A 21093-nucleotide genomic window follows, 5' to 3' on the forward strand; every position below is an offset into this window, starting at 1 on the left:
TTTGCTTTTTAAATTCTGCCATCTCTTTAGTGATATCATAAATCCTTTTCTTGAGTAAGTCTAAATTGACCAATTTATTTATCTGATCCTCTAGAGTTGTTAATTCCTTTGAGACGGTATCATGTGAGATTTCTTGAAGTTGAGGGAGAATCCCAATCTGAAGGGAGTGACAGGTGGAGCGGCGATGTTCCAGGGCCTGTTCGGGGGAACTGACCCTGATCAGCCAATCATCAAGGTAGGGGTAGATGTGAATCCCCCCTCTCCTGAGACTTGCTGCAACCCCCGCCATTAACTTGGTGAAAACCCTCGGGGAGGAGGTCAGCCCAAATGGCAGAACTCGAAACTGATAATGAGAACCGCCAACGGTGAACCTCAGGCACCTTCTGTGCTTTTGATGGATTGGCACATGAAAGTAAGCATCCTGAAGGTCCAAGGACACCATCCAGTCCTGAAGCTGGAGGGCCTGAATGATCTGAGAAAGGGTAACTATCTTGAACCTGTCCTTCCTGGGAAAATTGTTCAAGTCGCTTAAGTCCAGGATGGGTCTCAATCCTCGGTCCTTTTTTGGAATTAGAAAATACGGGGAGTACCAACTCTTGTTCCCCTCCGCTACAGGTACTAGTTCTATAGCACCTTTCTCTAACAGGGTTAATAATTCCTGCATAAGGAGCTGATCTGGAACCTTGAAAGAGCTGTTCCCCGGTGGATGACTCTGAGGCATTTTTAGAAAGGGAAGGCAGTAACCCTGGGCAACTGTTTCCAATGCCCATGCATCTGAAGTAATAGCCTGCCATCCTGCCTCCCACTGCAGTCTTGTGAACTAAGTCCTTAGAGAGTTTTTGGGATGGCTGACGCAGTGGCTGATGGCAAAGGAGCTGCTGCTGAGGTGGTCTTAGTACCTCTTCCCTGTCCACCACGGGGAAATCTTCTTTGGCCTCTTTGAACTCACTTTCCTCTGCCTCTTCCAAATGTGGAGTAGTGACAAAAGGACCTACCCCTCCAGGTGTACCCGTGGGGCGATTTGGAGGTTGTCTAATCGCAGCACCAAGAGATTTGGCTGCTGCCTTTGAAGTTTGCATTGTTTCCAGACTTTCATCAGCCTTGCTACCAAACAAATGTGTGCCATCTAAGGGCATGTTAAGCAGTCTGCATTGTACATCTGGAGCAAATCCTGACTGCCTTAACCAGGCAAACCTGCGCATAACTGTACTAACCGCAATTGTCCTGCTGATACTGTCAGCTGAGTCGAGACCAGTCTGGAGGGATACACACATAGCGTCCTTTCCATCTTTGATTATGTTTAAAAACACGTCTCTGTCATGATTCCTGCCCCTCATGTCCCCGGCCCTCCAAGATGTCAGGCTGGAGCCAGGCCACGATCACCTACATGGCCCTCAAGGGCCTCTCCATCCCTCCAAAGACCCACTTGGAGTCAGACTTGGCGCTTGTGGCACCAGACCCACTCACTCCCATAGGATAACATTGGGGATTGGACTTGTAGTGCTTTGATGGGGACACAATGGATGCCCCCACATATTTCGGTTCCCAGAACTGCATGTGCAGTCTAGTCTTTTGGGTGTGGTTCAGCCCAGAGACACCTGGGATACCCAGAGACTATTTAAGCCACGCCCAGGCTGAGAAACATGCTTTGTGTTTTCTGCACCTGCAGCATGACACTCACCGTGTTCGGATCGGTCTCCAGTAGGCCTGCATCTTTCTTCTGCACTCAGCTCCTGCAAGAACAAGAACACCGTTAGGAACAGCCTTACCTTGCGGCACCTCTGCCCATCATTAATCGCTTCTTCTATTCTGCGGGCATCTTCAGCGGTGTCATTCCCATCTCGGCACGCCGCTTCCTAGGGAAAAGGGAAAAGAACAGAAAAAAGGCATTAGTAAGCATTCAGCAAATCTTACTTATTTTTAAAGACTATACGAGCTTCAAACGCTTACCTGAATCCCAGCCGCTCTGGGGGAACTCTGTCTCCGGAACTTCTCATCCATCTGCAAGAGGGAACAGGCACTACAGGTTAGCGTGGAAACATCTAGAGACGCCGAATACCGAGCTTACTCAGCGCATTTCTTCTTCATAACCGGCATCCACGCTGAAAACGTTGCGTAACCTAAAAGACACAGAAAAAGAACTCAGTTCAATACAAATACGAAAGGGTCGCGTCGCGCATCGCGCTCTCACTCACCTTCAGCACTACTCATCACAGCAGCACGTCGCCATCCCCGGACGCCGGCCATCATCTAAGGAAGGAAAGGAACGAAGTTAGAGAACTGTTCAAAAGACTCATTATACTTACCTGTCGGACTCTTGCCAGTGAAGTAACTAGGCAGCAACGAGCCTGCATCAATCAACGCGCCCCTGCGCTGAAAGCAGGACAGGGAGCACACTTTCCAAGAAAACAAGGTGAGCTGTGGATCAAAGGGAAGGGTTGGACCCTGGGGAAGAAAGGGTTCAAGCACACAGAGACAATAGGGAGTTAAACTCTACCAATCCTGTGTTTCAGGCCCAGTCTCCAGTCGAGTAGACTCCAGGGAAGGGTTCGAGGTCGTAAGAGGTCAGAACAGGCTGAGTGACGTCCCCGTGGATACCAGGTGAGCGTTCTTCCCCTTCAGAAAGCATAATTGGGGCAAAGTAGTCCAGTTTAGAAAAGACAAAAGACGTTAAGAGATGCTTGGCGTTGTTGAAAGGAAGGCGGTTCCTGATTTTGGTCATATTTAGGAGGTTGAGGCAAGCTGCTGTTCCATTAGATGAAAGTAGAGGTGTGAGAAGGGTCATAAATGACACAGAGGTTTCTAGCTGAAGAAGAGTAGGGGGGAGTGTCAGGTGGGACAGGATAAGCAGAGGAAGAGATGCAAAAGAGCTTTTGGCAGGGTAGAAGAGTACCTCTGTTTTTGTAGAGTTTAACATCAGAGAGTAAAAAGCCATCCAAGATTGAATGGCAGAGAGACAGTTGGAAATTTTGAAACAGAGATCGGAGGAGAGTTAAGGAAAAGAGATGATTTGGGTGTCATCCGCAAAGAGTTGATACGAGAACCCAAAGGAGGTGATTTGTGCCCAAGCGCAAAGGTGTAGTGTGTAAAGAGGCGCAGACCCAACGCAGAGCCTTCTGGAACACCAACAGTTAGCGGAGTGAGTTGAGAGGTGTTGTTGATCCAGGAGACCGAGAATTGTCAAGGTGCTGGGTAGGATTCAATCCAGGCCAGGGCTTGATCGCGAATCCCAAGAAGAAAGAGAGCATTAAGGCAATCAGAGTGATCGACAGTTTCAAAGGCAGCAGACAGGTCAAGGTGAATTAGGATAGAGGATGGGTTTGAGTACTTAGCAGAGGCAATGCAATTGCATTCATGAGAGCAGTTTCCGTGGAGTGACAGGAGGGGAAACCTGCTTGTAAGGGGGTCTCAAAGGTTTTGGATGTCTAATAAACCTCTAAGACGTTTGAACACAACGGTCTAGAGCACTTTAGAGCAGTGTGGAAGGAGACACGGCAAAAGTTAGCCTGTACATTCCGGTCAGCCCCTTGCTTTTTTAGGAAACGGATGACGGTGGCTGTTTTGAAAACAGAGGGAAAGCAGAGTCGAAGTACAGGTTGAAGAGTTCAACAAGGTGAGAGGCCACTATAGGGGAAATAGGCTGGACTAAATGAGGAGCAAAAGGGTCTGATGGAGCACATGAGGGGTTAGCCTTCATCAATAGAGATAGCACTTTGTCAGTATTAGTGTGACTGAAGTGGGAGATGGGGGCAGCGGATGATGGTAAAGTAGGCAGAGTGTACAATGTGGGAGGAGAGAGTGTGAGGAAGGTCAGGAGAGAGTCTCTAATTTGGGACAGTTTTGCAGAAATGTATTCAGCTAGGTCATTAGCTGTGAGAGTGGAGTCGATAGTCGTAGTCTTAAAAGGAAGAAGGAGTGAGTTTAGGGTGCCCTGTAGCCAGCAAGGATGGTTGGAGTGAGAGTCAATGAGGGTTAGGTAGAATTCCCTTTTCGCTCTATCAAGAGTGGTCTTGAGAGAGTTCAGGGCTGAGAGGAAGAGTAGCAGGTCCTCATGCGTCTGGGTAAGCCTCCATTTGTGCAGCAGCTGGCGCATGTCTGTGTGGAGAGCTTATGAATGGGGTGACCCATGGTTGAGGATGCTGAAATTTAGGGGTGCAAGTAAGCAGTGGGAAGTGAGTGGAGAATGAGTCATAATAGGGATTGGAAGCTGCAGAAGGCAGTGTTGGTGGAAGAGGTATCAGGTGTGAATGAGGAGAGTGAAAACTGTAGGTCGGAGAGAAAGGGGGGTATGGCAGAAGGTGTAAAGTTCCTTTTAGTAATAGGTGAAGCAAGTGGTGAGGAAAGGTCAGAGGGTGACAAGGAGATGGTGGGGGAAACAATTGGTGATCAGATATGGATGTGCGACAGTTGTATTAGTGGCTGAGAGAGAGGTGGAGATGAATAAGAGATCCAAAGAGTTACCTCCCCTGTGTGGTAGGTCGGTTATGGAAAGAGTGGCAAGCATGGTCACAAAGAAAAGACTGAAGTTCTGATTTCTGAGAAGTGGTTGGAGCGGGAAGGTTAAAGTCACCTAAGAGAATGAGACGTTGTTTAGTGGAAAGAGAATCAAGGTGTTGCCCAAGATTATCAAAGAATGGGCCAGTGGGACCAGAAGGGCAATAGATGGAGATGATGTGAACCGAGTGAGGCAGAGCAATAGTAGAGATGGTGAATTCAAAAGAAATAGGAGAGAACATGGCATTGGAGATTTGTGAGGCATTGATACGGGAAGAGAGTAGGTGTCCGATGCCTCTGCCTCTGCCAGTCAGACGAGGAGAGTGAACAAAGGATAGTTTGGAGTCGTTTAAGGCTGCCAGAGGGGCAGTGTCAGAAGGAGAAATCCAGGTTTCGGTGATAGCAAGAAGGTCCAGGGGAGGAAAGCTGCAGTGAAAGTAGTTAGTGATAAAGGACGTTTGTTGCATACAGAGTGAACATTCCAGAGTGCAATGTAAGTTTGATAAGGTAAGAAATAATAGAGAAGTTGAGTCTCAGAGCAAGAGAGTCGAGGTGGATAGGTGCTAGAGGAGGTATGGTTAGCTCATCGGCTTTGTTTGTTGGAAGGAGGTGGAAGAGAAATGGAGTAGTGGGAGTTTCGAGTTGTGAGTTTCATTATAGGGATAAGAACGGAGGCAGTTGTAGCGGGATTGGAGAAAGCGTAGGGAGAGGTTAGTAGGAGGAGCAGCAGGAGTGTATGTATTATAGGTTAGTAACAGTGTGGAGAGACAGTACAGTAACTGGGAAGCTTTGGGTACTCACATGTGCAACACAGAGAAAGGCAAATGCAAAGGCTCATAGTCTAAGAGGAAAAGATGCTGGTCAAGGGCTAGTTTTCACCCATCACCAGTTCCTTCGAAGGGGCCGGAGCCACCTTAAGATTTTAAACATCTGGAGACGGAACGTCTCCCATTCAGCTTTTGAGGCAGACCTACTTGGGCAGGCCACCCTGCAGTCGGGAGAGGAGTCGCAAGATGGAGATCTACGACATCTCTTTTTTTACCTTTTTGATGACGATGAGGAGAACTTTGTTGCAAATTTTCTCTGCTGTAACTTCATTCTTCTGACGATTTTTTCGAGGGGACATGGAAGGGCATTTTTTTGGGGGGCTACCCGCAGCAAGTTTCCCCTTTATTCCTTGAGTGCCTTCCTATCATAGACTAACAGAAACCACAATCTGCCGTTTTATGGTCAATGCCGAGGCACCATAGACAAACGCGGTGAGGGTCTTGATCGACAGTCGACCAGCACTTCACATTTCTTAAACCCTGTCTTAGGGCACAACATTTTTCTCAATAACCGTTGTGTATTCAACAGAAAAACTGCTCCATATCCAAAGCAAAGCCAGCAGAAAAGCGTAACGGTGTGGCTGTCGAGGGGCATCTGAGTCGATGACGCACAGCGCCCTGTACCGTAAAAAGAAATTCTGGAGCAGCTTACTCTGGAAGGAGTTATCATAAGATGAGGAATACGTGGGAGGACACAATTATCAGGTCCCAGCTCTTACTTCCTGCAGGAGTGGACGATGAACCCACAGACCCCATGGGTTTGCCCACTCTACAATCCTCTTAAATTAAAATGACAGGTCTGGCAATCCCGAGGGGAAAGGGGAAGTTGATAAAATAACAAACCAGGTCCTGCTTGCTGCCCTCAGAAGCCTCGCACTCGATTTGACGACACTCTGACCCATGAATAAACTTAGAGATGATAATAAATAATCCCAATGATTGCTTCCCAACCTTCTAGTGTGAGCTTCTCACAGTTACCCAGTTATACCTGAAAGCCTTTGCCTTCTGCTGAAAGGCTGTTGAATACAATTTGCTGCTCCAGTCTTTTTTTACACTTGTTCAGAAACTTTGACTGAATCTTGCATTTACTTCCCCAACATTTCTGTAATCCTAGTCTTTATCTCACTCAAATAACTGATTTAGGATTGACCAGAAAACTGCTCTTCAGTAAAACATTTTTAAGAACAATATCAGCATGAATATAATTTTGCCTTGACTTCTTTTTCTACTGAACTTGTGTTATTGCTTCCCAAACTAAAGCATTCAGTAACTGCTGTGAAGTGAAACTTTAAAAATCCAAACTACACAAAAATAGTCGGTTTACATTTTTGACTGCCTACTTGAGTCACGTTGTTCTCTGCATACATGGAATGAAATTCCTCGTCCCGCGCTGCTCCAAAAACACTGTGCGGTTCCTTCTTTGTGAGAAGCTCAACGATTTGCGACTTCAGTGGAGGGAAAAAATACTGACGTATGCAACAACGGCTTTGGGACTGTCCTGTGAGAGATGCGCGCGTAAAGTCTGCGGCGTCGCAAAGGTTCTTTACTCAAAAGGCCAAGTTGCTCCTGCTCGCTCTCACCGAAAGCCACTGTTACACAGAGCTTCAAGACCTTGCATGCATAAGGTAAAAAGTTAGTAGCACGCGGAACGTAAACAGAACGTTGCTCCAAACTATTTATATAACTTTCAAAACAATGGCACAGTTCCTCCTGTTACTTAAGCACTAATTAACCAAAGAATACATTGATTTTTACATAGAATCTAATACTAGTTTTTCTTTTATATTACTTCTGCTCAAAAACTTGAATACACTTAGCTTTCAGTTGCTGCAGCTGCTGGTATTTTCTTCTTTAGATCAGCTCACACCTTCAACTTGATAACATCTTTAACTGTTTTTTTCTTTAAAGGAATTCTCATGGATTTCCTCTGGAGCTCTGTTTGCTGTGACCTTCTTAGCTGGATGTCTGAATGAAAGGTAGTTTAGAATCTCTCACAAGATTCCAAACTACTGAACAGATGATGAAGATCCAATCAGCTCTTCGGAATACTTTCTCCATCTTGGGCTGGGTCACTCCTGAGTGCTACAAATTGAGTGTTAAGGAAAGTTGGACTTGGGACATCATCTATAAAATGAACTACTATTTTAAAATCCAGCACTCCTCTTGCATCTCAACCCTGCCCCTGCCCTGAGCACCCAAGGACCTTTCCTAGCTTTCCTAGCTTTCCCACCGTTATGCCCTGTCCCAGGGCCTGGTTTCTTGGGTCTAAGATGATGAAATCTCAGAGCATGAACATCTTCAGCCACCACCCAAGATCTCTCCACTGGATCAACAAGATACTGCAATCCACAACGCAACACCCTGGAATCCAAAATGGTCTGTACTTCATATTAATTCTCAGCTACATCAGAAAGCACTGGACCTGGCACTCTCTGCAACCTTGTTCTTTTCCGGCATGGTTTCAGAAGATTTACATGGAACGTGGGATTCACCCTCAACCCTTGCAGTAACCTCAACTTGACTGAAACAGGAGAGATAACTTGCTCAATTTCAAATGGACCAATGAAATACGGACTAAACTTGTTCTTCCCTTTCAAAGCTATGTTCTTCGTAGAAAGCCACACCAGCTCCCGCTCCTGATAAGTGGGTGTTAGTCTACGTTTTCGGTCAGCACATTTCTTGTAATGTATCTTACTCTTTTGCAAAGATAGTACCAGTCTTTTAAGATTCTGCCCCAGGTTTGGATCCTGCCTTCTACATCGGGAACTTCTAGCTCTTCAAGAATCACCCTTCTCAGAAACCTTGGATGCAACCCCTGATTGACAAAAAACTGAGACATGGAAGTGGAATCTTTTGCTTTGTTATTATAACAGAACTCTGCTAGCCATACCAATTCCAGCCAACACTCCCCAGAACCCAAATAACATAGGTACTTCTCCAACTCTTGGTTCGCTCTCTCTGTCTGGCCGTTGGCTTACGGATGACAGCTGGTGGTTAAATTGATCTTGATCTTCAAATATTTTCAGAATGCTTGCCAAAACCTGGTGACAAATTGAGTTCCACAGTCCGATATCACTTGGCTAGGTAACCCATGAAGTTTCACTACAGTCTGCAAGAAAGCTTGCACCAATGAAGGGGCGGTGGCAGCTCCTTTAATTGGAATGAAATGTACTGGTTTAGTTAACACGTCTAAAACTACCAATATGGTGGTACAACCTTTGTCCGGAGGAAGATCCACTATTTAATACATGGAAACCGTGTGCCAAAGGCAAGCAGGAATGGGCAGGGAAGCTAACGGACCAGCCGGTTTTTGATTCTCAGACTTGGCCCAAGCGCACACTTCACAGGTTCGTACATAATTCAAGACATCTTCACGCATACTTTCCCACCAAAATTCTCTCCTTAACAGTTTGAGGGTTTTCCTGTAACCTGGGTGCCCAGCCAAAGGTGAATCATGACAGGATTTGAAGTCCTCCTCTCGTAAATTTCTGGTGGCAAGTACAGTCTGGAATACACATATGGCAAACCTTGCTTAATTTGTCGCACAGGATCACCCTTCTCGCATTGGCGAAGCTGCTCAGCCGACATTTGCTGTCAAATCTGCTCACCAAATCTTTAGTCTTCTGCACTTCTCCAATTAAAAACATTTTTGCAGATAACAATGACGTTGGAACATCAGTATTGTTCTTGGAACTTACAAAATAACACCTTGACAATGGATCGGCCTTACCCTTCTGGCGTCTAGTCTAAAAGTGATCACAAAGTAAAAAGTGATCACAAAGTCATACTCTGCAAAGAATAGAGACCATCAAAGTTGTCTAGGAGTTAAGGTCTTAGCAGTGCGTAAGAAGGTTACATTCCTATGATCTGTCAACAGTCACACTGTCACGATCACTGACAAGATGTTAAATTCTGGTCCCCAAAGAAAAACCTTAAAAGATTGGTCCTTAGCCTGGCACTCTTGGATTGCAGCATTTCACAGGTTATGATTAGTTTCCCATTAGGATTAAAGGGTTTCCGGGTTTCCTAACATGGCCGCCAGCTTTATGCCAAAGAATCAACTTTACAGGTCTAGGCATTCATTTCGTGTCCGTATTAGCCCCGCCACCCTGGAGGACCGCGCTTGGCGTTCCTTACTGCGGCTGCAATGTAATGCTTACTGCGGTTCCTCAGTTGCATTGTGACATTTAGTCACAGCATTTAATTAACTCCTGTCAGTTTTCCCCACTAGTATCCAGCCCTCCTTATTCCCTTCTTCCCGCTCGCCGTTAGTTTCCTGTCACAGTGAGTTTTCTTTGAATATTTCCACAGCGTTTGTCCGCCCTCGCACGGAGGCATTTCTCCCCTCAGGTGATTTCGTGCCGACCCGCCTATTTCATCAAATGTCACGCAAGTACAAGTATTTGGGACAAGTTGCCTGTTATCTTGAATGTTTTCATAATTGTGATGAACATTTCCTTTGTTGCCTTGTTACGTTCGTAGTGCCAGGAATTCCACATAGTGGTGGTTAATTTTATTCATAGCGTTAATAGGTTGCTACGCTCTACACACATAGCGTTAATAGGTTGCTACGCTCTGCACAAACTGTGACTACTTGTTATTATAGGAATCTTTCACTATTCCGTTTTTGGCTGGATGTTCTGAGTCACATTTCCACTCCTCTCAGTATATTAAAACAATTCTGGGGACTGGTTGTAGTTAGTCTTGGGGGGAAAAGATTCACCTTTTCAGTCAGGAAGTCTCCTTGGGTTCCAGTAGCCATCTACTTACACTGCCAACACTACCTTTTCCCTGTATTAAGTACCCTTCTCCATTTATCAATTTTTAGCAACGCTTATCCATCTTATCTATTGAATTGGCACTCCTAGACCAGGTTCCATTTATCATTCGAACTACTCCCCTGCACCAGAGCTTCAATTCTACAGGACCAGTGCCCCTGCATCAGAGGAGGATGGATAGCTCATAAAATTTAAAATACAGGTGAGCGTTCCATCTTCAAGAGGAGAATCATCTTTTGACTTCAATTTTCATTTATTGTGAAACTATCTGGATACTGTAGGGTTCATTATAGGAAGATTAAGTCATTGTTTAATATTACAGAATCCACCTGACAGTTCAACCAGAAGGAGCCTGGCAACACCTATTCCAGTTTTTGGGCGTCCCTACGGAGGCCAGTTAAGCGTTACACACTCGATGCCTGGCGCCCAGAAGGTAGTGTCTCCACTCTCCAAAGGACGCTTTACTTGCCAGAAGTGGTGTCATTCTGTTCTGCAGCAGAACATTTTTTGGAATACAATTCTACCGGATGAAGTTACCCTGTCTCACAATGTCTTTGAGACAACACAGCTCCCATGGCCACATTCAAAGTGATGATCTCTGTGAAGTTGGGAGATACCCATAGCTCTCAACTCACACGCTTTTGGTGGGTGTCACCCGCCTTGTAAAAGGCTGACTCACCCGCCAAGCCTCCTGCACGCCCATTCATTCCAATGGGCGTCTCACCCGCCAAAAACAAAATCGGGTGATTTCACCCGCCTTTGTAACACAAATGGTTGAGAGCTATGGAGTTACCTGGCACAAACCCTCATAATTTTGGCTATATTCTGAATTTCACCTCGTCACAGCTTTTACCACAGTGAGGTGCAAAGTGACGGTAGGAGGGGCAGAAGAGCTGTGATGCAAGTGCATGGATTGGTGAGGAGGTGTGGAAATTCGGAGCGAAACCAGACAGCTGGCAAGCAGATTACCCTGAAAGTCGTAGGCACGCAGATGTTCCCTTCACTGAGGTTGGTGGAGGAGACACTCTGTCGGGAACAGCTCAGCCGTGGGTTGGAAAGGCAGCCCCTTGCTTAGAGGCCCTAGCAGTGGTAAGTAGCCAAGAGCAGCTTGATTATTACCTGTCATCTGGGGCACCGGATAGTGGACAGGATTAGATATGACACAGGTGAAGGTCCAGCAAATGGGGGAGTGGAAGGGGAGGAGCTGGGGCACTCCAGAAGGATATTCACAGTGTCCTAGCTGAAATAAAGGCTTTTAGAGCAGAGGTGCACACCTAAATGTCAGTGATCAAGGAGAGAGTCGAGAAGGTGGGGGACAGGGTGGAAGCCTTGGAACATAATCAGCTCTGAACGGAGATCCTAGAAGTAAAGATGGAGGCAAGGAGCGGGAGATGCGAAGCAAGCTAGTCGATGTGGAGAATAGAGAATGGAGGAATAACATACGCTTGTGGGGCCTCCCTCAGAAAGCCAGGGAAACACTCTCCAATCTCGCGAGACAGTTGAAAGACTTTATTAAAGGGTTGTTGAAACCCCGGAAGACTCCAGAACAGTGATGTTCAACAGGATACATAGAGGTGCAGATTTTGGATCAGGGCCTACATCGGTAGTGGCCAAATGCCACTACTTCCAGGATAAGTGAGCTATTCTTAGGAAAGCACGGACCGTTGGATCATTTGAAAGGGAAGGTGCCTCAATCAAGCTAATTCAAAGATCTGCTCAGTGTATACCTTGGATCAAAGACGACAATGTAGGCCATTAACATCTTGGTTACAAACTGAGGGGATTAGGAATAGATGGAGATATCTCTTTGCTCACTCCTTTGAGTTCAGGGGAGAAAACTTAAAAATTAAGGACGGGAACATGGCTGACCAACTTCTCCAGGCACTACATGGTACCCGGAATTCTTCTGGACAGGAAGGGCAATTACAGATTCAAAAATACCTTTGCACAACCTGGGGCAAGGAAAAAAGTGATTGGTGCAAGAACGTTTGGTTGGATGAATGTTTCTCCCTCGAAGATTGTATCATAGGTCTGTCTCTTAACAGGCGACATGTTGGGTACAAGGGTCCCAGTGTTTAGGGCTTTGATCATCTGATGTTGGTGAGGTGGGTCTGTTGTTGGGCGGTGATGCAGCTGAGTGACATGTACATGTTGAGGTGGGAGCGTGTTCGCGTTCTGGGTGGCGATCAGCATTCCTAGTGGACGAGGATTTTCTGGCCATCTCGTGGGTTCAGTTATTGCTATTGAAATGAGGTTCACATGTTTATTTTGGTTATTATATTTGGGAGGGGTTTGGGGGTGTCGTGGTTGGGGGGTGTTGTTCGCTTCAGGTACAGTGATGGAATACAATTCATGGAGTAGTTGTGGGATTGGTAAGGATTGACAAATTGATTAGGACGGTTAAGGCCACGCAGCATACTAATGTTGGTGTAAGACAGTGTACCTAGAAGGAGATGGGAGAGGGAAGATAGCGGGTGGGGATGGGTGGATTGGTGGGAATGACATGCAGAATATTGAGACAATATTGTTAATGATGTTTCATTGTACAATCTGGAGAGTTGTCTGTCTCTTTTCACTGTCAAAAATTAGATTCAATTTTGAAAAAAAACATAACTCACATATAAACCACACACTACACTGTAAAAGAAAAATCAGTGTGGATATTTAAAAAAAAACAAAGGTTTAGGTTTGTTACTACCTATATTCAATTTGTTTCATACTTAATTTCTTCAATATCTGTTGAAGGACTATGTCCGTCAGGAGTGCATGTGGGTTACCTATTGGCAACAACAGGCTCTCTCTATAATCAGCCTTGTTGGGCCTCATCACTGAAATGTATTAACTGAGCAGGGTAAGCAAGGGACCTAGAACGCATCAACATGGCAGAAACATGCCTGGTGTTACTAGCATTTCTACACAGAGGGAACGTGATTGGCTCTGTGGAATGCTCCATATGTAGGCAGGTCAAGATTGTATTGCATTCAGTTGCCACCCCCTCGCCCAGTAACAGCATATATGGGCTAAAACATGATGAAATGGAAATGATCTAGAGGGGACCCCATGGATTAGGATTAGTTCCAATAGGTCCCTATATCAATTTTTGAGATTTACAGAAAGCAACTATTTGTATAAGGCCTTGAAATAAAGGGTTAAGATAAGCTGGTATGCATCTCAATGTGTCACATTTTCTGACAGTAACGGAAACATTCCAAGCAGTAAATTGTTCCACTGATCTGAATCCTACATGTACAATCCTTTAGACTGCCATGCCACATTAGATAAAGCAACCTCTAGGGGCATACAGCAGTACATAAATTTACCAGGTTACTCACCGTAGTGACCACCTTACTCCTAGTCCATAGTCCCCTTTCCTCCATACTTGTGGGACATCTCTCCGTCCTGTGGGGACGGGACCGGAGGACTTTGTAAAAAGCATCCAAATTTTTTTCAAAATTTGTCCATCCTCTCTTTCCTGCGCGGGGCCCGGCACGCGGCCGTAACCCTGCCTACCTTGGCTCCGCCACGCGCATCGCCCATCAGTCCTTTTCTATCGCCGGGTCACAGACCCATTAGCAATAACAGAGGAACCTTATTAGAGGGGACGGCGGGCGGGCGTATGGAGGAAAGGGGACTATGGACTAGGAGTAAGGTGGTCACTACGGTGAGTAACCTGGTAATACTCTTACGTCCCGTCCCCTTTCCTTGGGAGATTCCCAAGCACTCCTTACAGGAACTACTGGTGGATGGAAATACCCCTTACTGAAACAGGTTCCTCAGCACAGCCTGACCAAACTGAGTTTCAGCTCTAGGGCTCATGTCGAGACAGTCGTGCTTACAGAAAGCTGATGGGGAGGCCCAAGTAGCTGCCCTAGCGATGGACTCCTAGGGAACATATTTCTGAAAAGCAACCGCAGCTGCCTTGCCCCGCACCAGGTGCGCATGGATACCTTTAGGAGGTTTCAGCCTTTGGACGGTGAAAGACTCCGTGATGCAGGTGGCAATCCACCTGGAAATAGTTGCCTTAGACGCCTGCTTGCCCTGAGGGTTACCGAAGGTCACAAAAAGTTGAGAAGAACTCCTAAGATCGGAAGTCCTGTCCAGGTAGAACTTAAGAGCTCTTCGGACATCAAGACAGTGTAGAATTCTTTCAGCCTCTGAGGCAGGGTTCGGAAAAAAGACCGGAAGGGAGATCGACTGATTCAGATGGAATTCGGTCACTACCTTCGGTAGGAAAGCCGGGTTTGTCCAAAGGACTACCTTGTCCTTGTGAAAGACCAAGGATGCTCACCGACAATGCCTGGTGCTCACTCACTCTCCTCGCTGACATAACGGCGACCAAAAAAGACACTTTCCAAGACAAGTACTTGAGGTCCACCGTAGCCATTGGTTCAAAGGGTTTATGGCACAGCGCCGTCAGGACTACATTTAGGTCCCATGGCGGGTGCGGATTACGCACCAGAGGGTAGAGGCGTGTCAAGCCAGCAAAATGCCTCTTCACCACTAGGTTAGTTAGAGAATAAGAACACAGGTCTGTAGAAAGGTAAGCGGAAACCGCTGAGAGATAAGTCCTGCATGACAGAACATGAACCCCTGACTCTGCTAGGGAGGACACGAAGGACAGCACCGTGTCAATCGTGGCCATCCTCGGATCCAACTTCTTCTCCAAACACCAATGACAGAACCTGAGCCATTTACTCCTGTATTGAGATCTGGTCGAGGATTTCCTGGCTGCCTGGATAATGCGCATGATATCCGCAGAAAAACTCAGATGCTCTAAAGACTTGAACTCAGGCACCATGCCGCCAAGCTGAGAGATTGTGGGGAGGGGTGCCACATCTGTTGTTCCCCTTGGTGAAGAAGATCGGGAGTTACTGGTAACCTGATCAGCGGATACGGCGACAGGTGTTGAAGTTCTGAGAACCAAAACCTGGCCGGCCACCACGGAGCTATCAGCAGAAGGGAACAGTTCACAGAGTTCTTCAACTTCCAAATTGCTCGATGAACTAGAGGCAGAGGCGGGAAGGCGTAAGCTCTCATGTTGTGTCATGGAATCTCGAGAGCATCCCCCAGAGAGGAGGCTCCCAGCCCCCCTCTGGAGGCATACTGAGGAAGCTTCTTGTTTACCGCCGTAGCGAAGAGGTCCACATCCGGTGTGCCCCAACGCGAGAAAATCCATGAGAGGACCTCCGCCTTCAACTCCCACTCGTAGCTGACCACTGTCCGCCGGCTGAGGTCAGCTGCTGTGACATTCAGCTGGCCCGGGATGTGCACTGCAAGCAGCCAGACACCATGAAGCACGGCCCACTCCCAAATCTGGATGGACAGGTCCACGAGGGGGGGGAGACTTGTTCCCCCTTGCTTGTTTATGTAATACATTGATACCACATTGTCCTTTCTTATGCAGACCACCTTGTTGACAATGAGCGGTCTGAACGCCTTGAGCGCCAGAAGCTCCAAATTATTTATGTGCAGGAGCTTGTCCTGAGGCGACCAGAGGTCCGAGACCTGAAGAAGATCTAACGTCGCACCCCACCCCAGAAGGGAGGAGTCCGTCGTGATAGTCACCATGGGGGCTGGGTCCTGAAACCCTGCGCCCACCGACAGGCTGCTGAGAGATGACCACCAGTCCAGGTCCACTCACATGGAATCCGGAATCATTATCCGCATGGAATCCGGATCCACTGCCTGACTCCATGAATTCCGAAGAGCCATCTGGGTCCGTCTCATTTTGAGACGAGCAAGAGGAAGAGCCAGTACACACGAGGCCATGAGGCCCAGAAGCCTCTGGAACCACCAGGCCGACATGTTCTCTGACTGCGCAAACATCTGACACATGGCCAACAGATCCGCCATTCTGTCCCCGGTCAGATACACTCTGCAATCGATCGTGTTCCAACGAAAACCCAGGAAGATCAGGTCCTGTGAGACCGTCATGGAGGATTTCCGCCAGTTCACTGACAGCCCAAGATGGAACAGGAGCTGAAGGAGAGACTGGAGGTTGCCCGCTGCTGCCAACGGACAAGGGCTGCGTAAGAGCCAGTCGTCCAAATAAGGATACACATGGATACCCTGGAGACGAAGATAGGCCGTAATCACCGACATCATCTTTGTTAAGACACGCGGCGCCGAACTGAGGCCAAAAGGAAGCACCTGAAACTGGAAGTGCTCCTCTCCCAAAGAGAAGCAGAGGTATCTCCTGTGTGGATTCCAAATCAGGATATGCATGTACGCATCCCGAAGATCCACCACGCTGAGCCAATCGCCCATCTGCAAAGAGGAGCGTATCTGGCCGGGCGTGATCATCTTGAATTTCTCTTGGGGTAGGAAAAGATTGAACTGGGAAAGGTCTAGGATGGTGCGCAGGCCAGCCTGGTTGGGTTTGGGCACCGTAAACAGCCGGGAGTAGAAGCCCTCCCCTCACTTCCCAAGGGGAACGGGTTCCACAGCTCTGAGGTCCAGAAGTTTCATGGCATCCACGCTGAAAACGTTGCGTAACCTAAAAGACACAGAAAAAGAACTCAGTTCAATACAAATACGAAAGGGTCGCGTCGCGCATCGCGCTCTCACTCACCTTCAGCACTACTCATCACAGCAGCACGTCGCCATCCCCGGACGCCGGCCATCATCTAAGGAAGGAAAGGAACGAAGTTAGAGAACTGTTCAAAAGACTCATTATACTTACCTGTCGGACTCTTGCCAGTGAAGTAACTAGGCAGCAACGAGCCTGCATCAATCAACGCGCCCCTGCGCTGAAAGCAGGACAGGGAGCACACTTTCCAAGAAAACAAGGTGAGCTGTGGATCAAAGGGAAGGGTTGGACCCTGGGGAAGAAAGGGTTCAAGCACACAGAGACAATAGGGAGTTAAACTCTACCAATCCTGTGTTTCAGGCCCAGTCTCCAGTCGAGTAGACTCCAGGGAAGGGTTCGAGGTCGTAAGAGGTCAGAACAGGCTGAGTGACGTCCCCGTGGATACCAGGTGAGCGTTCTTCCCCTTCAGAAAGCATAATTGGGGCAAAGTAGTCCAGTTTAGAAAAGACAAAAGACGTTAAGAGATGCTTGGCGTTGTTGAAAGGAAGGCGGTTCCTGATTTTGGTCATATTTAGGAGGTTGAGGCAAGCTGCTGTTCCATTAGATGAAAGTAGAGGTGTGAGAAGGGTCATAAATGACACAGAGGTTTCTAGCTGAAGAAGAGTAGGGGGGAGTGTCAGGTGGGACAGGATAAGCAGAGGAAGAGATGCAAAAGAGCTTTTGGCAGGGTAGAAGAGTACCTCTGTTTTTGTAGAGTTTAACATCAGAGAGTAAAAAGCCATCCAAGATTGAATGGCAGAGAGACAGTTGGAAATTTTGAAACAGAGATCGGAGGAGAGTTAAGGAAAAGAGATGATTTGGGTGTCATCCGCAAAGAGTTGATACGAGAACCCAAAGGAGGTGATTTGTGCCCAAGCGCAAAGGTGTAGTGTGTAAAGAGGCGCAGACCCAACGCAGAGCCTTCTGGAACACCAACAGTTAGCGGAGTGAGTTGAGAGGTGTTGTTGATCCAGGAGACCGAGAATTGTCAAGGTGCTGGGTAGGATTCAATCCAGGCCAGGGCTTGATCGCGAATCCCAAGAAGAAAGAGAGCATTAAGGCAATCAGAGTGATCGACAGTTTCAAAGGCAGCAGACAGGTCAAGGTGAATTAGGATAGAGGATGGGTTTGAGTACTTAGCAGAGGCAATGCAATTGCATTCATGAGAGCAGTTTCCGTGGAGTGACAGGAGGGGAAACCTGCTTGTAAGGGGGTCTCAAAGGTTTTGGATGTCTAATAAACCTCTAAGACGTTTGAACACAACGGTCTAGAGCACTTTAGAGCAGTGTGGAAGGAGACACGGCAAAAGTTAGCCTGTACATTCCGGTCAGCCCCTTGCTTTTTTAGGAAACGGATGACGGTGGCTGTTTTGAAAACAGAGGGAAAGCAGAGTCGAAGTACAGGTTGAAGAGTTCAACAAGGTGAGAGGCCACTATAGGGGAAATAGGCTGGACTAAATGAGGAGCAAAAGGGTCTGATGGAGCACATGAGGGGTTAGCCTTCATCAATAGAGATAGCACTTTGTCAGTATTAGTGTGACTGAAGTGGGAGATGGGGGCAGCGGATGATGGTAAAGTAGGCAGAGTGTACAATGTGGGAGGAGAGAGTGTGAGGAAGGTCAGGAGAGAGTCTCTAATTTGGGACAGTTTTGCAGAAATGTATTCAGCTAGGTCATTAGCTGTGAGAGTGGAGTCGATAGTCGTAGTCTTAAAAGGAAGAAGGAGTGAGTTTAGGGTGCCCTGTAGCCAGCAAGGATGGTTGGAGTGAGAGTCAATGAGGGTTAGGTAGAATTCCCTTTTCGCTCTATCAAGAGTGGTCTTGAGAGAGTTCAGGGCTGAGAGGAAGAGTAGCAGGTCCTCATGCGTCTGGGTAAGCCTCCATTTGTGCAGCAGCTGGCGCATGTCTGTGTGGAGAGCTTATGAATGGGGTGACCCATGGTTGAGGATGCTGAAATTTAGGGGTGCAAGTAAGCAGTGGGAAGTGAGTGGAGAATGAGTCATAATAGGGATTGGAAGCTGCAGAAGGCAGTGTTGGTGGAAGAGGTATCAGGTGTGAATGAGGAGAGTGAAAACTGTAGGTCGGAGAGAAAGGGGGGTATGGCAGAAGGTGTAAAGTTCCTTTTAGTAATAGGTGAAGCAAGTGGTGAGGAAAGGTCAGAGGGTGACAAGGAGATGGTGGGGGAAACAATTGGTGATCAGATATGGATGTGCGACAGTTGTATTAGTGGCTGAGAGAGAGGTGGAGATGAATAAGAGATCCAAAGAGTTACCTCCCCTGTGTGGTAGGTCGGTTATGGAAAGAGTGGCAAGCATGGTCACAAAGAAAAGACTGAAGTTCTGATTTCTGAGAAGTGGTTGGAGCGGGAAGGTTAAAGTCACCTAAGAGAATGAGACGTTGTTTAGTGGAAAGAGAATCAAGGTGTTGCCCAAGATTATCAAAGAATGGGCCAGTGGGACCAGAAGGGCAATAGATGGAGATGATGTGAACCGAGTGAGGCAGAGCAATAGTAGAGATGGTGAATTCAAAAGAAATAGGAGAGAACATGGCATTGGAGATTTGTGAGGCATTGATACGGGAAGAGAGTAGGTGTCCGATGCCTCTACCTCTGCCAGTCAGACGAGGAGAGTGAACAAAGGATAGTTTGGAGTCGTTTAAGGCTGCCAGAGGGGCAGTGTCAGAAGGAGAAATCCAGGTTTCGGTGATAGCAAGAAGGTCCAGGGGAGGAAAGCTGCAGTGAAAGTAGTTAGTGATAAAGGACGTTTGTTGCATACAGAGTGAACATTCCAGAGTGCAATGTAAGTTTGATAAGGTAAGAAATAATAGAGAAGTTGAGTCTCAGAGCAAGAGAGTCGAGGTGGATAGGTGCTAGAGGAGGTATGGTTAGCTCATCGGCTTTGTTTGTTGGAAGGAGGTGGAAGAGAAATGGAGTAGTGGGAGTTTCGAGTTGTGAGTTTCATTATAGGGATAAGAACGGAGGCAGTTGTAGCGGGATTGGAGAAAGCGTAGGGAGAGGTTAGTAGGAGGAGCAGCAGGAGTGTATGTATTATAGGTTAGTAACAGTGTGGAGAGACAGTACAGTAACTGGGAAGCTTTGGGTACTCACATGTGCAACACAGAGAAAGGCAAATGCAAAGGCTCATAGTCTAAGAGGAAAAGATGCTGGTCAAGGGCTAGTTTTCACCCATCACCAGTTCCTTCGAAGGGGCCGGAGCCACCTTAAGATTTTAAACATCTGGAGACGGAACGTCTCCCATTCAGCTTTTGAGGCAGACCTACTTGGGCAGGCCACCCTGCAGTCGGGAGAGGAGTCGCAAGATGGAGATCTACGACATCTCTTTTTTTACCTTTTTGATGACGATGAGGAGAACTTTGTTGCAAATTTTCTCTGCTGTAACTTCATTCTTCTGACGATTTTTTCGAGGGGACATGGAAGGGCATTTTTTTGGGGGGCTACCCGCAGCAAGTTTCCCCTTTATTCCTTGAGTGCCTTCCTATCATAGACTAACAGAAACCACAATCTGCCGTTTTATGGTCAATGCCGAGGCACCATAGACAAACGCGGTGAGGGTCTTGATCGACAGTCGACCAGCACTTCACATTTCTTAAACCCTGTCTTAGGGCACAACATTTTTCTCAATAACCGTTGTGTATTCAACAGAAAAACTGCTCCATATCCAAAGCAAAGCCAGCAGAAAAGCGTAACGGTGTGGCTGTCGAGGGGCATCTGAGTCGATGACGCACAGCGCCCTGTACCGTAAAAAGAAATTCTGGAGCAGCTTACTCTGGAAGGAGTTATCATAAGATGAGGAATACGTGGGAGGACACAATTATCAGGTCCCAGCTCTTACTTCCTGCAGGAGTGGACGATGAACCCACAGACCCCATGGGTTTGCCCACTCTACAATCCTCTTAAATTAAAATGACAGGTCTGGCAATCCCGAGGGGAAAGGGGAAGTTGATAAAATAACAAACCAGGTCCTGCTTGCTGCCCTCAGAAGCCTCGCACTCGATTTGACGACACTCTGACCCATGAATAAACTTAGAGATGATAATAAATAATCCCAATGATTGCTTCCCAACCTTCTAGTGTGAGCTTCTCACAGTTACCCAGTTATACCTGAAAGCCTTTGCCTTCTGCTGAAAGGCTGTTGAATACAATTTGCTGCTCCAGTCTTTTTTTACACTTGTTCAGAAACTTTGACTGAATCTTGCATTTACTTCCCCAACATTTCTGTAATCCTAGTCTTTATCTCACTCAAATAACTGATTTAGGATTGACCAGAAAACTGCTCTTCAGTAAAACATTTTTAAGAACAATATCAGCATGAATATAATTTTGCCTTGACTTCTTTTTCTACTGAACTTGTGTTATTGCTTCCCAAACTAAAGCATTCAGTAACTGCTGTGAAGTGAAACTTTAAAAATC

This window comes from Ambystoma mexicanum, chromosome 14 (genome assembly GCF_040938575.1).
Source record: "Ambystoma mexicanum isolate Mex_15411 chromosome 14, UKY_AmexF1_1, whole genome shotgun sequence".
NCBI lineage: Eukaryota > Metazoa > Chordata > Amphibia > Caudata > Ambystomatidae > Ambystoma > Ambystoma mexicanum.